Raw genomic sequence first — 11,953 nt, forward strand, 5'->3', positions numbered from 1 at the left:
TTCAGCAGCTAAGTTTTTGGGGTGGGTGTAAGAGTGCACCACTTCCTGTGGTGGCCGTTGTGCTTCCTGTTTTCTCAAGGCTGATGGAGACGAGCTGGCGGGGCTGCTGATTTTGAAACAGGGGCAGCTGCATGATTGTCTTGTGAGAGCTCAGAATGAATCACCATCCTATCCTTAGAGAAAAATCCCAAATCTTTCCAGAGTTGGAACTCAGCTCTGGTAGTGTTGGGCTACCTGCTCATGCATTGAGAAGAGGGTGGGGAATGCCCAGAATGCCAAACAGTTAAAAATCAAGAGCCAGACCACAGCAAATCATGAGATTAGTTCAAAAATCATACAACTTTTGGAAAAGATTTTTTTCTGTTCACTTAATTTTCATTCTTTGAGATACATCCCGTTCTCTTCAATAAGAGCAAGAAATGTTTAATTTTTTAATATGAAAAGCACAAAGTATCATGAGACCTTTAATAAAAGCACAAGTCAGTAACAGTAGATGGACAGGAAGGTTACTGAAACACAGAACTACCTTCTACAGGCTTGTGACCAAGAAACATTCACACCGTCGGAAGGTTCAAGGATACACTAAATTCAATTTGTTGGTAAAAGAAGGGAACTTTTTGGTTCAGGACAGGAAGGGAAAAAAATTGACAAAAAAAAAAATCCTCTGATATAGGATAAAAGATGCAGGATAAATATATTTTGTTACAACTTTATCTGGTTAGCATTATTAAAACTTTAGTATCAATACGAGACATTCTCCATACTTATTTACAAATAATGACAATATACCCAGGATTGCAGAAGATGCTTCCCTGAGCAGGACACTCTCAAAACTGAAATGAATATTATAAGAATTTGCTTGCAAAAACAAAAAATATTTTTATTTTTTTAAAAAAGGCAGTTAAACTCATACTGTACTTTGAGCTCCAGACTCTCATCGGCCCCTAGATTGTCTAGAAATTTGAGGCTAACACCTGTTAGCTAACACATGCTAATAAATATGCTTGAGAAATCTTGCACAGACAAAGCAGTGTGCATTTGACCACGCACTAAGCTCACTGAATTAAATATTAGGCTTTCCTCTATGCTTTAAATTATCCCTCACAGCACTAGGTGTTTTTGGTGAACTAACATGATTTTTTTTTAACCTGTTTCAGTTCATATCCAAGCTCCCCAGCCTGCTCCAGACAAGTTTCATGATTAAAGCCTTAATTCATTGCTGTTGTCTACATTTTGGAAACAAGACCAACCCAAAATGAAAAGGAGACAATGAGAAAATAAGAGCCTAGAAAACCTCTCTTAAGGCTGAAAGGAGCAGTGACAAAAGGAAGGACTGGTGGGACCCTCCTGGGGAGATATGTGTGGTCACTCCTGACATTTGGAGCCAGCCCAGAGAGGAACAGAGACTACTATTTAAACCAAACAACTCCGTTACTCCTTGATCTTACTCCAAGTCTCATGTCTCAAAGTGATCGCATGTTCGACCCAACTGACTGTCAAATGTTTCCACTGTGCTCGATGCATTTGACACACACACTGGAGAATGCTTTTCTATTCCATTACCTGTATGCTCACACCTCTGCTGTTAACCATCTATTTGAACTGCCTGCTACATTGTCTAAAACATTCCCAAATATTTGCACATCGGTTTCTACTTCCTGGACCTTCACACCTTCCTACTCTTGCCTCATTCCCCATAATTTTAGACTGTGTTTTACATAAATATTCAATATGGATTAATGCTCCTTTGCTTTCTGAATTCTTGTCATGGGCCTGCCCTGAGTTTTCACAGAGAAGTGAATACGAAAGAGCTCGAGTTCCTCTCCCCACACTGCATTTGTTTCACTTTCTCCTCTTTTCACTCACAGATTTAAACTGAAGCTCTCTGAGCTCAAGTGTAGGGTTCCTAAATTCCCAGTTTGTAGGATGAAGACATTCACACTGCTGGCGGGTGCAAGAAATGAGGACACACTGTTAGATATCTTCCTGATTTGTCTCCGTGGCTCTGCCTTCAAGCATCCATTTCTTTACTCACATTATTTTCTGAAAACCTCATCAAGCCTGTTTAGCAGTATCTACATAGGGTTTTGCATATAAAGCACTAGAATAAGAAAGGGCGCATCCCTGTTTCCCTACCATACCATTGAGCAAAACTCTTCTGAGAATCTGTCTATGGTGCATTATAATTTATTTATTTTTCCTTCCTGGCTTTAAAAGCAGAATAACTGCAGTCCCCAACCCAGACATCTTTGGCAATTTGGCATGCAGCTCAGTTTGCAGCAACATGGAGCTAGCGTGGTTCTTGCGGAGCAATTCCGTATAACATCAACTGAGCTGTTCACAAACTGGAGAAGCAGAAGAGAGATGTGCAGACAGATCTTGGAACTTGAGAGGAAATGCAATGCTAAAAGATGTGGCAGGTGTTAAATGGATGTGGATAGTGGTAAAAAAAACCCCAGAATCTACAGATATGTCATCTATGGATTTACTGGTGTCCATCATTTTGGATGACATGATAAATGAATTAACTTTCCCAAAACGTCCAACAGTGTTTTCTGGAACTGAACTAACACAGAGGATCAAATCACACCACTTTGCAGTTACTGATGTACAATAGCAGCTCCTATATTTCTGCACGAGGAAGCAGGCCCTCACAGACCTATGTGATAAACCTGCCCAGTCCTTTGGAACCACATACCATGAGTGACAAGAGCCCATACTGACCAGAAAAGCAAGCTGCTATCTGGAAACTGGCTACTCAAGACTGTGACAAGTCCGTGGCTAACCATCAAGTCAACTGTCAGAATGCTAGGTGGGGGTGGTGGGGGGGTTGCAGTATTGTTATGAAAGTTGTTTATCCACTGATTATCAGCAGCAAGAACATACATGAAATAACAGCAGGTTTTTACCGAAAGAGCCTCTAAATTGCGTTATGGTAACAGATGATGCACTGTGTCCATGGTTTGTGCTCCAGCAGAAGCCCATGAATAAGTTAACTAAAGCCAATCCTACTCCTCTCTTCTTCAAGGCTTGATAAACACAGACTGATCAACACCAGTGTGGACAGCACTAGCCAGGCGTGCAATGTGGGAGTTGTAGGGAAATCATGCATCAGTTTTGGGCAGTCTGGAACCTTGTTCTTTCCCATAGAGATGATGATCAGCAGAGTCCACTCCAGACACTCCTAGTTTGCAGTCTTGTTCTTTCATAGAATATTGGTGTTTTCACTTCAGATGGTCAGGTGGCACAGGCATGAATACATGCTTGAGCTTGTAGCTATCAGTTGGCAAAATCTTGTGTCTGTTACAGAGGAAAAGTTGCGGTGACAGAATTTCCCAGAATTTAACAAATTCAGATCACTGCATAAAAGAACATATTTGTGACAAGTTGTGGGGTGGAGCTGGATGACAATGCAAAAAGTAGTAGTTAGGAATTCAGGGCCCAATTCTCATTTTCCAGGTAACTTCTTTTCTCTGCTCAGGACCAAGACCGTGTGTGTTTATCAAACCTACAACTTTTTAAATTTGGATAAAATGGCACAGAATATGGAAGAAGAACAAGAGCTTTTGTTCTTATGTAAGAGGCCCATAAAAAGATACTATTACTTTTAAAAAGAAAAGTCCTTTTCTTCATCTTGTTTTCACTCTTGCTCTTCAGGTTCCTTTCCTAATCAAACTGGGACAACAAGTAATATGCTCTCAACAATGTAATAAGAAACTATTAAAAAAATAATCTAAAAAACTTCCTACCCTGCATGAAACTTCTTTGACCCTCTTCTATATAGAAGCTTTTGTATGTGAGTATAAGCACATGCTGGAGACAGATACAACCAAAGCCACGGCAAAATATGATAGGAGTAGCAAAGCTCAGCAACAAACTGTTCCAAGGTATGTTTTGTGATTGTTTTATGAACAGTTTTATATGTAATTTGAAGAAACTGGACCCAGGGGAAAAATGACTAAAGAAATACTTTGTGGAAATTCCTTGCATTTCCAGTCCAGTCATATAAAATAAACATGCTCCCCTGGAATATATACACAACTCTAGAGATAAGTCATCTATGTATTTATCAATACCCAGAGAAGGAAAGGCTCTGTTTTAAGAAAGAGAGAAAATTCCTCACCTGTGAAAGGCTGGTGAATGTAGATCATACTTGTGCTGCACGTGTATGTGTGAGAGGCCTTAAATTTTTTTGTCCAGTAATTGGAATAAAAAAGGATGTGTGTCCCTTATCCTTATACAGCTGAAGGAGAAATGAAGAGTAGTACCTTGTCCTAATAAGCATGTGTTCCACAACAAATCCAGCATCTCATTGGTAAAAGGCAAATAACAAATGTGAAGGAAGAAAGTGCCTTGGGGATCCATGCACACAAAAATAGAAGAACCAGAAACTGCAGAAGTACATAATCACTTTAAAACTACTTCAGATGTTTTGTTCATATTGATTCCAACTAGATTCCCTAATGACAAATTAGCAAATTCCTGACTGCTAGGAAGATGACCACTGGAGTCTTCACTACATATTGGAAAAGAGGTCTACCCCAAAATCTAACATCATCTCTGTCAGTCAGGTCACAGAGAAATGTAATAAAAATTCAATACATCTAAGACAGGCTGAGAAAACAGCTTTAGCTTCAGCAGAGTGTGCTAAAATGCTAAAATAAGGGGAAGGTCCTGCTGGATGACAGGATTTGAGAGAAAATTGTCCAGGATTGTGACAAATTCTCTAGGGGAGATTTTTTTTTTGGTGTGCTGTAAACTGTCACAAAGCATGTCTATCCTAATGATATATTACTGTGCAAAGATCTTCAAACTGTTGCACGGAGGAGGTACATAACATACAGCAGCACGGCCGGACCCATGGCTCAGTGCCTTACTATGTAGGTATATCAATTTGTCTGGAGGATTTTGAAGATACTGCTGCACTCTGGGGTGTGGATAATCCTACTGTGGCCCTCTGAACTATTTAGTGTTATTCTGAAAATAGAAGGCCCTCAATGTCTAAGGTGTGTGCTTAGCATCATAACACATAGGAAAAAAGTTTAGGGAAAAATCCCTGTGAGATTGTAAACTCACTGACATTTAAATTGGCAGCTATTTTAGTTTCTCGTATGAAGCTTTATTGTCACAAGATCACCCTGCAAGGAGGATCTACCAAAAGAACTTATTTTCAGACAGCTCATCTTTTCTGAAGTGATAGCAACAATAAATAGTTTTTGATGAAAAGGTGGTAAATTAACAGACTATCACAGATTTGACAAAATTTGACTCATCAGATCTTTGGGTTTCCAAAATGGAGGTGGTTCTCTAGAGCAAAATAAACATGAATCAGACTGAAGAAGAATATAATACCTTTTAAACTTATGAGGACTGCAGCCTAACATTTCTAGTTTCAAAAGTTAAGTCTTGATTGTTTCAAGAACGTAAAGAATAAAGATTCTGAAAATTAATCTGGGGTGGATTAAGAATTTAATTGAAAAAACCCACTGAAAATGGTTTACATTTAGTTTTGTTGAAACAGCATGATAATGACTTCCTGATTTGGGTTATTTTTTATATTTCAGTCAAGCGTCTTTCATCAGTGAAGTTCCCAACACCAAGCCAGATGTAGTCCTTTGGGGTCAAGGTGAAAAATTTGTCCTTGTTTCTTTGAAAGCATATCTAGACCATTTGGTGATGACTGACCATGAAGGTGTTGAGGATCTGTTCACTGTTTTGTCTCAGGAATCATGGTTTTATGAGCAACTACAATAGCTGCATCTAGTTTTGATCTTTCTAAGAACTGATCTGATTAGGAGAAATTAGAAATTAGGAGAAATTAGGAGACCAGTAACTACTTATTTAGGAAACTTTCTTTCCATGATAGCAGAAAGGCAGCTGGGAGCGAGCTCAGGCTTGTGCTCATTGCAAAAGAACTAGGTGTATTTGTTGGATGGAGAGGGAGCTACACAGTCTCTGGCCATAAAGGTCTCTTCTGATCTCATGCAAAATGGGAATGGAAAGAAATGAGGAACGTTCTCTGAAGGAGATTCTGAGGAAGAATACATATGCATTAGGATATCCTTTCATTGTCAAGAGGTAACTTGTGGAAGGAACTAATTTTAATGTTGTTTATCTCTTGAAAGTTTGATGTTAATGTTTCAGGAGGGAAGGCAAAAAAAAAGAGCACTGCAGATCCCACTACCAACTCATAGCTGTTTGCTAAATATAAAGGGCTCTGGCACCAAAGCTGAAAGCACCCTGGTATGTACTGATATCTCAGGCACTACAAGCATATGTGCTAGTAGGTTTGGTGCCAAAAAGTCAATAACAAATGGAAAGAAATCTTTATTCTAAAGTTTGGGTACTTGAACAAGCCTTTGCAACTGCGATCAGCATTCTAGCTGCCGGGAAGTCATGGGATTCACGTGTTCTGTTACTGCCTTTTGTCTCCCACTTACAGAGGAGACTTGGCTAGTGTTGTGACACATACTGCAACAAAACAGGTTGTTTGCAGATTAAACATGTCCTCAGGTTATCCTCAAGGATCATGCCCAGTTCTTCCAGGGCGTACCCATGGCAGCCCTCTTCCTAGGACTAGCACAGCTGCTGAAAGAGATCACGACATCTTTGTATGGTTTTCATTTTTGTGTTTGGATTCTGAGCAATGAACATGCAGAAAGACTCTGACAGGCCTTTCTTCCAAAGGGCTAACCATGCAGTGTAACACAAAATGCAGTTAACCTGCAGAGCACCTAAGGTCTTTCCTTCTGCAATGTTTTCTTCTTCCTGAAGTCTTCTTACTAGCTCTACAAAAAGTTAATCCCATCTCAACTAAATCACACAGAATCAAAGCTGTGATCCCAGAATGACACAAAATAAAGGAGATTATAATCCAACTAATTTTAATTATCAGTCTTTCTCACATTATTCCTCTGCTTTCTGGGTTTAGCTTTCCAGTTACACTCTCCCTTTGATGCAACGTATCTTCCATCATCTGGCTTAGCACTTGTAATAAGACCCAAGATACAACCTGACAGGAGGCTTGCCTTCTGGCTAGAGAACCACTGATCATCTAGACTTCCTTCCCAAAGTGAAAGGAGTCAGTTTGTGCCCCAGTCCCTAACTGAGCTCTTCAAGAGCACCTTCCCATAGTCATAATACCCAGTACAAGACAATGCAGTCAGCAGTGCCTTAGATGATTTCCTGCTACTGGTCGTTTGAGGATGAGCAGCAGTCTTTCCCTTTTCATAGGACGAGAAGAATAATCAAGTGAAATCCACAACCTGAAGTGGATGGGAACATCAGCAAACAGTCTCAGGAGAACAGCTCAGCATATCGTGCAAAGGAGGAGTAAAAGGGCAAAAGCTGTTTTAGTAAACAGCTATTCTATTTACTGGCATGCTATTGAGCAATAGTTTTGGAAACATGGTGTATATTCATACTTATATACATAAATAGATTCTCACGTGTATCCAAAAAACCATAAAGAAGTCACTTAGAATTGGGACATGATTTGCAGGTGGTGTTCAGAAAGGAATGAAGATTGTGGGGCTCTCAGTTTGTGAGGTTATCGCTGTTCTTCACTGCACCCTCAACAGCAACTTAGAGCCAAATCTATTTAAAAACAGTACAGGCAGAGAAGTGAAGTTGCCTTTGGTTGTGCTTTTTTTTCTCTTTCCCGTTGTAGCTTCCTCTTTCTCTTCACCAGCTCAGCACTGCTGGCAGCTTTTTATAAACCACGATTCCTACTGCTGTCAGCTTGTTTGGAAACTACATGGTGAGCTCAGTCCAGCAGCTACTGCTGTGGGTTTGTGTTTAATTGCAGACCAGATTTGCTTTAAATTCTGTACCCACCACCATAATTTTCATTCCAAAACACTCAAAGAGCTCTGCATATTCAAAAATATTCAGTAAAAAGCATAATTTTGCACTAAAAGTATGCAGTTGTGTAGCATAAACTGAAAGTGGAAATGCATTCCCGTAAATAAGTAGAAAAGAACTTCTGCGCAATGCATATGGGAGCGACTGCCTCTGGAAGGTTAAACCATGGCAGGGTGATCAGTAGTGCTGGGTTATTCTAGGTTGACAGTAAATCTGCACTGAACATACAAAGTGATATCGTGACCAGAACAATAGCTGTGAAGCAAAAAGCAATATTGAGAAGATCTTAATTTGTAGAGGAATCGTCTACAATACCTCAGACATCTTTAACACCAGAGACAGGGTGGATGGGTGAATAGAGTGCTGTCCAGAAAGATTATGGTTACATGGATGATTAGGAATGAGACAGTTAAAAAGCTTCATCAAGCCATGGCATCAAGGAGACATTACTAGGAAAAAACAACAGGGAGCAGCAGGAACGGGACTGAGGAAACACTGTGGGTTGGGATAGTGAGATAAACAGCACCAGCACCAGCACTCCTCAAGTCTTTGTCCCCTGCCTGCTGCTCCAGAGAAAAATCTTGCCATGGAGAAACTAACTTGGGACAGGGACGCTATATTTCTTCTCACCACAGTAGAAATCCTACAGCCAGTTAGGGACTGGGGGATTATGGCAAGATCTTGGCTGGAGGCTAATGGTATTCAGAAGAAAATCAGAGGTTCCTCTAGGTCACAGAGTTAAAAAACTTTTGTACTTGCAGATCTCTACAATGCTTCCACGTGCGTGCTAACATACACGCAATCTGCATGATCAGTTTAAGGCCACTAATAACAGGGTTACTTTTATTTTTCTCAGATCCCTCAGAAATACTCCATGGCCTTGTGGAGGCCTACAAACTCTGAGTTGAAAAGTCACTAAATCATGACTGGAAAATATAGGTCTAAACATACTACTTGTACTAGTTAAACTAAATTTAATTTCTGCATTGCTGAATTAAATTAAAACAACATTGGTAATAGCATGCTGCAATTGTAAACTATGCCAAATTTAATCACTGTTTAAAATACACAATCCAGTACTTGAATTAAATTTTAAATAAAACAGTTAAGGCTTTGTATGTAGGTGAAGTCTATGACTGAAGAGACAAAAAACTTGCATAAGCCCAGGGGCATAGGAGTAGGAATAAGGTGACTACAGAAAAGCTGAAGCTCCATTTATCAGCAGAGCACATTTTATCAGCAGCTTTACCCATCTTTGCCCATGCTGTACGTAACTACATGTAGTATTCCTAAAAGAATTGTAACTATCCCAGCCTGTTGTGTTATCAGTCACAATGGGTCACAATGGTTACCAACAAGATCCCTCTCAACAGACAAAGCCATTGGGAAAGTCTATCCCCTCCTCAGCTGGCAGGAATCCGGCAATCTGGAGACAAAGTCTGCTGAGTTATAAATACTCAGTCGTGGCTCTGTTCTGGTGTCTACTCCTCTGTCTCCTACCATCTCCTACTCAGAAAAGAACCATTTCCCTTTTCTTAATGACCACTGAAATCATTCAGGGAATTTCCAGCACACGGTGCGCAGATTCTGATTCACTATAACCCCTGAAAATGTTTAACTCCTTCTGGGAATTATTGTGAATTGATCCAGTCCTACAAACTAAGATACTCCAAGTTCTTTTTCCCCTTTTTCCCTTTCAGACCTATACAAGCACTTAGCATCCAAAGCATTCTGCTCCTTTGCACCCCTCTGTCACTGCAGTGAAATCTTAGTCACAAGACCCTAGGCTGTCCACACTGTTAACCAGGTCAGATTTGTGGAGGTCTCTTCTCCTAAAATGAGAAGATAATTTCATTTTTCTCATTTCTGAGAAGCATATGTATGTCTTAGCTATTCCTCTGTAATGTTCTTTAAAATGTTTCACTGCTACCACTAATATAACATGGTCAGTACAAAACCTCTCTCTTTTCCTTCCCTTCTACCTCCTTCTTTTAGCAAAGCTATTCTTACTCTCGCTGTCACTTTGGGTGTTGTCTCTGACACTATGCCAGTCTACACAAGCAGGCTTTATCAAGGATGTGCAGCTTCCTCTTGCAGGACACCTGTAAGATCAAAATTTTTCACTTTCCTTTCATTGCCTAAACTCTCACCCACCAATGACCTGAATTGTGGCAGTCTCCTTCTCTCTGGCCTTCCTGGCTTCAGACTCTCCCCTTTCTCGCTTTTCTCCAGTGTAAGGAGGGATCAAAATACTGCTCAAATGCTCTCTTTTGTATGTCTCCACTATATTCCTCTCAATTACCACATCAAAACAAATTCTGAAGTCCTTTTAAGACCTTTCACACAATTGGTCCTCCCTCGTCTTTGTTTAATGTATAATATAATACAATAGTGTAATTGTTTAATGTTTGATGTAATACTGCGGGCACAACAAGAAGAGTTAAATACAGTTCAGTACAAATACTGGACTGTAGTGTAGTTACAGAAAATCTCCTGTATTAAAAGAAAGATTGCAAAATTAGAAGACCAATAACTACAAGTTATGAGAACAACAGGAGGGAGGAAATAAAGTATGAGCCCATGTATTGTTAGCAGAACAACTTGACATAAAATATAGTACCAAAAGACAGAGCAAAACAACTGCAACCAAACAAAAAATTATCAGCTCCTTCAATGGCCTTTCAGTCTTTACATGGCTGATACATCATTTGTCAAAGCCACAAGCAAACTGTGCTTCTAAAAAACTGAACAGCTTAAGATGGAGCTACTTATCTCTAGACTGTTAATTTTTTCTACCAGAAGATTAGTGAAAAATGTCAGCTTTTTACCAAACCCTGCAGATTTCAAGGTACCTGAAAAAAACCCCCAGGCAAGAAAGCAAAAATGAAGACTAAAGAATCTAACTGCATGTGACTTACATAGTGAAGATGGCCCAACACTACAAAAGAATGGAATGGAATTAATTCAAACACATTTTTTTTTTTTTTTACCAGTAACTACTTTTGTAAGAAAAAAGTTTCTATAGAAAATATACTACAGAGTGTGTCATACACAAGTCATACACACCTGTCCTACTCATACACATATAGCTACGATGTGGCGCTTGCATATGTGTGCTGCACCTCTTATACAAATGTCTACTGTGAGGATGCATAAAGAGCACTGGCTTCTAGTAGTTCAGGTCCTCTCTTTATGCTAAATTCCAGACACAAAATCCTTGTGAAAGCGGTGGCAGAGAACAGGAAGCACATTGTAAACCCACTGGCTACCTAAAGATGTGTTTATTTGGGACTACTGTTCTTCTCTTTAGAAGTCTGAGAGATTACTAAAAGATATAATCCCAATAAGTCTGGAAAGCACTATTTATATTAGGAAAGCAAGACTTCTCCCTAGATAGAGCTGCACTCTTAAGAAAGAACTGCTGCCTGAATATCCAAATCAAACTCCATGCAGCAGAGGTATTTCTGGCACAGCTTGGCAGAGATCACTATGCACCCAGGGAAAGAATTCTCTCTAAAGGTGGGTGGAGATCAGCAATTTAGTTCAGATCATAACTCCACTTCTAAAATTAATCTCCTGATCCTCCTCACTCACTGTACTTTAATTTGCACCACGCAGCAGTATTTGAGCACATGAACTGGATTCTTTTCAGGTGAAGCTGAAGATGTGGTTCAGGACTCCAGCTGCAAATGGAAATTCAGTCTATGGCATCACAATAGAGCCAGTCTGAAGTGACACCCTCCAAAGGAAGTACAGGGTGATTGTTGAGCCTTCAGCAACAACAATTTATTTCTCTACAGATACAGTCTTATTTAGCCACATCTTAGATGCACCTCGTCCTTATAGTTTATTTTGATAATTAAAGTATCTCATTGGGGGGGGGACACCTCAATTGGACTATAGGTTTAAGGCACAGCTCTATGAAGGGATGTTGGACAACACTGCTTGCATCTTACCGGTGCTACCAACTAACTGTACGTAGTATGTAGACTGGATGTAGACTTCAATAGTAGATGGTATTAGAGGACTCTCCCATGCTAATTGCTTGAAATGATACAAAACTTTTGAGAGATTGCACGACTATAAATGA

This window comes from Antrostomus carolinensis, unplaced genomic scaffold (assembly GCF_000700745.2).
Source record: "Antrostomus carolinensis isolate BGI_N321 unplaced genomic scaffold, ASM70074v2 scaffold18520, whole genome shotgun sequence".
NCBI classification, from domain to species: Eukaryota; Metazoa; Chordata; class Aves; order Caprimulgiformes; family Caprimulgidae; genus Antrostomus; species Antrostomus carolinensis.